The sequence below is a fragment of the Ambystoma mexicanum genome, chromosome 2p (assembly GCF_040938575.1).
Source record: "Ambystoma mexicanum isolate Mex_15411 chromosome 2p, UKY_AmexF1_1, whole genome shotgun sequence".
Classification (NCBI taxonomy): domain Eukaryota; kingdom Metazoa; phylum Chordata; class Amphibia; order Caudata; family Ambystomatidae; genus Ambystoma; species Ambystoma mexicanum.
The window spans coordinates 792,219,824-792,225,823 of record NC_090923.1 but is presented as its reverse complement, the minus strand read 5'-3'; positions in this window follow the sequence as shown (position 1 = coordinate 792,225,823).

Genomic DNA, 6,000 nt, shown 5'->3' with positions numbered 1-6,000 from the left:
GAGTACTTCATCCAGGAGAAGACACCAGACTACTGTATTGAAAGGCAACCGCGCTGCAGCACTCACACAGCACAGCACACCATCACTTCGTTACAGAAAGGTGACCGACACTTTAGCACAGTGCCCCTCATTTAGGTCACCTCCACCACAACAATGACAAGTCATCCTCTTTGCGGGACTTGTAGATGTTTGCCATACAGAGGGTAAGACCCCAACACAGCAACTATTAAGGCGAAACACAATGCAGCATAAAAACAAGAACACCTCACGCAGGATCCCAAAACTACAAAGTGACACATACTGCAGAACCTAGTCAGGTGCACCTCACACAGATCACTGCCACAGCAAGAATGATCTATTACTGTAGGTCTGTTCTGAGTAAATATCACCCGGGAAAGAATACAGCCAACGCACACCTGAAGTGTGACACTCAATACAGTACCAGACCACTGACATGTCAGAATCACTGCACATCTGATACAAGTGCACATCACATACCATAGCAGCCTAAAATGTGGCACGCACTGCAAACTCGACTTCACAAAGTGCACATCACACAGGACTCGAATCCATTAACCAAATACTTAGAGGATATCAACAAAGCAATGCAACACATCATGTCACATAGAACATGACACACCACTACAATGCTGAAATGTGACCCTCGTATAGAGCACTACCACTGTAATACTGAGAGGTGCATGATTGAAATAAATGCACTGCTGAAAGCTATCATTCACTCCAGTCAAAGCAAGTACACCTTGCACAGCCCTTACATGGCAACACTGAAATGTGACCTTCGCTTCTGCACTGATTCTAGTTGCCACTGGATACCACCCGTGCAGTTGACACACGGTGCAATACTAAAGCATGCACCTCACATGCACCCATCACATGCACCAATGCTATGTCTATCATACGCCGTCTGCCTCAGCCCCTTTGTACCTTTACAGTTCTTTGTTCATTTGCGACCTACTCCTGCCATCCACTCACCGTTTCCCCTCTCTCCTTTCCCCCACAGTCCACAGTCTCGTTTGCCACAGGCTTGGCACAACCCGCCGCTATCCAGACCAGTGGTAGAACTACACCAAAAAAAGTCGTGGAACTGTGCCCTGGCGTGGAGGCAGAGTAGGCAGGAAGGGAGCAATGCGCAAAACATTTTTCAAAGGTTGCAGCCATGCTGGTTGACAGCCAATTAACTTGAAACAGATTTCAGTTTAGCTGTAACTACTATCTGATGGTAAAGTGGAGAAGCGTGCTTTAACTTCACAAAGAAAAGTTCCGGAATGGAGAAAATGGTTGAAAAAAAGTAGTGGAACTGTAAACTGCTACTGACCGTTCCCACCCACTTCGACCACTGATCCAGACAAGCATATGTGGTGTAGGACCACTACTATGGTGATGGAAGAAGTATAGAAGCGTCCTCCTCCACAGACTCATATCATAACCCTCCTGCGTTCCATCTATTCTACGCATTATACTGGAAAGGCTTTCTACTTATAAGGTTTATCCCACTTGTGAGCCTGTTTGCCTCAGAGTGAACTCTTACAGAAGGCACAGAACACGGAGCTAACACTAGGAACTGGCTGAATGCCCTGCAGATGGAGTCCATAGAACACTTAGGTTCCCATGCCCTGTGAGGATTAGGGTGTCCAATATGTTCTTTCATGGCCCTCTAGGAGTTGTAGTAGTAAATGTATATGTGAAAAGCACAGCTACACAGGGAAGACCCCGGGAACAGACGACCTACCGGTCGAATACTACCTACAATATGCCGATATATTACTCCCGGTTTTGCAGAGAGTCTACAAGGAGGCTTTCTCCAAGGGAGTCCTCCCTGAGACCATGAGGGAGGCACTGATCACAGTTATCTTCAAGCCCTGCAAAGACCTGCTGCTTTGCGGGTCATACAGACCTATATCACTCCTAAAGGTAGACACAAAACTCCTAGGGAAGATAATAGCATTAAGACTGGAGAAAGCTGTTATCATCATCGTACACCCGGACCAGTACGGCTTTATAGGAGGGGGCGGAACATTTCGATGAACATCAGGAGGTTACATTTTATGATGGAACACATTCGGCAATAAAAGGAGGAACTAGCGTTGATAGCCCTGGATGCAACCAAGGCCTTCGATTCAGTGGAGTGGAATTGGCTCTTTAAGGCTCTGGGCGGTGTAGGGATGGGCCCCATAATGCAACATTGGATCCGACTACTGTATACTGACCCCCAAGCAAGAGTGAAAATGGGTGAATGGATATCTGGGAAGTGAACACTAGAGAGGGGCACCCGACAAGGATGCCCGGCATCCTCAATATTATTCGCCTTGGCACTAGAACCCATGGCAGGGTACTTCAGACACTATATAAATGAGACAGGGATCAGAATTCATGACATAATGCACAGCATATCACTATACATGGATGACTCACTGATATATGTGAGTAACCCCGGGTCAACATCCCAGTAATATTAGAGGTACTTCATAACTTTAAACCTATCAGGCTATAGTGTCAATGAGGAAAAATCCTTGGTGTTCCCCCCTGGGTGCATGAGAGCACTACCAGTGGACCCACTCCCCCAAGGAGACATCTGTTGGGAGCCAGAATCATTCCGCTATCTGGGAATTACCATTTTCCACAAATTGGAGGAAGCATTTGAGTTCAACACGGGGAGGGCACTGACGGGTATAGGAGACTCTATACAATTCAGGAAAACCCTCCCAATCTCCTTGATGTGGATAATAGCCCTATGTAAGATGGTTATACTACCTAGGTTATTGTACTACTTTATTAACATCCCATATAAAATGAAGAAGATATTTTTCAAGATGCTTGACGCCCACATTGGGGAATTGCTTTGGGGAGCTAATAGACGCCGGGTGGGTGGCACTGACTACTCTGTGAAGACCGCATATGGAGGGAGGGCTCACACTACCAGACTACGAGAGATATTATGCGGCGGGCCAGCTGCAGACAGTCTCCAATTGGGTAAACACACCAGAAGGAGACATGTAACACTTAATAGGGGATTTTCTTAAACATAGGAAAGGGATAGAACTATTGTGGGACCCAACTGTAATTAAAGGACAGTGCACAATATACACAGTACCAAGGGAGGTCTGCACCTGGATAGTGAGGACTCCTCGAGGCCCATACCCATATAGCCCGGACCTGCCATTAAGTTTTGACCCAGAAATCAGGAGCATACTGACTAATCTTGATCGGATGAGACTAAGGAACGGAGGGTGCACAAGAGTGGGAGACCTCTATGAGGGGGGAAACTATTACCATTTCAGGAATGGTGCCAACGTTTCGGTATGCCCGATGGAGCCTTTTTACCTTATGCTCAAATAGTGAAAAGACTGGCTTCCCTGTAGGAAGAAACCCATGAAGAGCCGGAAAAAGATCCTCTAATGCACCAGGTGCTAGGTATCACCGATAGTTGAGGTCTGATATCACAACTTTATTAACAGATAAAAGGACGGAGGAACCTCCTGGAGTTACCAGTAAAAGCACAATGTGAGCGAGACATAGGAAGAGAGATACCAGACGAGCAATGTGTTAAAATATGGGAACAGACCCGTAAGGTGTTAAGAAACGCCAGGTTTAGACTCATCCACTATAACTTTAATCACAGAGTATACATGACCCCATCCAGACTTCACACGATTAGTCCACAGCAACCACACACCTGTCCAAGATGATAGGGAGCCATGGCAGGTTTTAGGCATATGACCTGGGAATGTCCGATAATCCAAGCTTTTTGGGAGGAAGTTGTGTATAAGACTAACACTTGGACTGGCAGTAACTATCTATGCACACCCGAAATATGTCAGTGGGGCATACTGCCAGGGGGGAAACGTACAAAGCCCAGGAAAAAAAAGGTGGACATTCTTCTTATATTAGCCAAACACAGGATTGCGATCTCTTGGAAACACCGGAAAGGCCCATCGATTCAGTTGTGGTTGAAAGATGTATATCGCTGGGGGACGGCAGAGATGGACTTGCTTAGGGACCAAACTACGACAGACACAGAGGTGAACAATAGCATGGATTGGGGGCAAATGTTAAACGATATGTTGGCCTCGGCCGACCTGCCTCCTCCGTGAAGTGAGAAATGCCAGGATCAACAAATAGTATGACCACTGGGACCCGCATTAGATGCAGTGGCGATGATCTGTGCCAGTGGTGAAAAAAGGGAGGTCCACACCTGTGAAGTAAACAGGAGGCAGAACTACCGACCCCCAACTGCGAACTCTGACATTTAGTACAACCGCACCATGCTTAATGTCTTATCTGCTTAAACCTATGAAGCATACAATGGTTAAGAAGCACTTATTTTATAATTTAAACAGAACATTTTTTGGCATGTTGATTTGACGTTAATTCAAAACATATGTTGGAGTACGTGTAATGATTTAAGATGACTTCTAGGGGTCATTACAAGTTTGCTGGTCCGGGAACTATGGTACCGGTAAGCTTGCCGGTACCGTAGTTCCCGGACCGGCAAACTACGAGTTCTCCTCGCGGGTGCCATTACGGCCTCCAGGTTAGACCTGGACCGGCACCATTCTGAATGGTGCCGGTGCATCCGACCTCCCCATTCCCATTGAGCCCTATGGGGCTTAAATGGGAATGGGGAGCATTCCATAACGGCGCTCGCGAATGGGCAATTACCGGGTCCGGCAGGGCCGTAATGACCCGGTAATTGCCCATTCGCACGTGCCGGAATTTTTTTCAGGTTTGGCAGCAGCCTGACGGTTTTACCGACAAGGCTACCGCCACACTTATAATGAGGCCCAATGTATGACTACCATGGAAATATATACTGCAAGAAGCTTTATCCACTCACCAATAAACAAATGTAAACAAAAAAAAGTGCAGCTACAAGCACAGGAATATAAAGGCTATAGCTAAGAACGGATGTACTCAAGTAAGACTTGAAACTACTGGATTGCAACGTGAACCCCACTTCACAGAACTCTCGCTGTTGGTCCAGCTCTCAATATGACACTCCATCACAAAGCTATTAAGTTTCTTTGCGAGTCTTCTGTGATAGACATTTTACTGCAATCCAAGTAGAACACATCCATTACTCTTCTGCTGACCTTACTGTGGTCAATGATGATATTGGTGCATGGGCTGGAATCCCCCTTGTGGACCCATGCTGATGTTGACATTGTAGTCAACTTGTTCTTGTGTTACTCAATCATGTCCTTCATTGGTGTGGTTTTCTCACCTCAGAGGTCCGACTGAGCCTTCAGTTGCCAGAATGTCCCCACCGACTGATTTTGTGTAATTGAGCACACGTGAGCTTTTTTATTAAATCACACGTGCCAAACATTTACAGCCTTTCTATTCCAATTATCACACCACAATCCTTTGTTTCACAACAAAATGTCGGCTATGGCAAGCTTGATTTCTTTATATAGGTCAGATGACTAGTATTGGTTCTGAGCAGGGCCTGTATTGTCATATTGGACCATTGATACCAATACTTTCGTAAGGGGGTTAACCTGTGCATGGCACCTGGCATGAGTGAATGGCTATCTTCGTCCCTTCGTCCCTGCAGGTAGGACACACCATGTGTGCATATACATAATTATTTATTTATAACACGCTTAATACCGATAAGCGCCGGCCTGGGATTTCGAACCAGTGTTACTCTGCATCATCTTGCTTCCAAGACGACTGCATTGCCACTGAGCTATACGAACTGTAGCTAATGGGTAGCTGTGTCTCGCTATCCCTAAAGTATACGTTTGGGCACCAACCTCTCCTTGTTGAGGTTCAATGTACACTTCAAGTCGCTGGATGGTATCACCCAGAGGCGTGGCCTGCGGTTCCATGGCATCCCCGAGCTGTCTGTCTTCTTCTTACTGATAGATTTGTATCCATCAGCTGTGATTTTTGGATACTGAGGCTTGACCCTCATTACTCCATCTTCTTGGGTTGAGTATGAAGTCGTGGGTTATGATTCTTCTTGGTTTGTGTGGA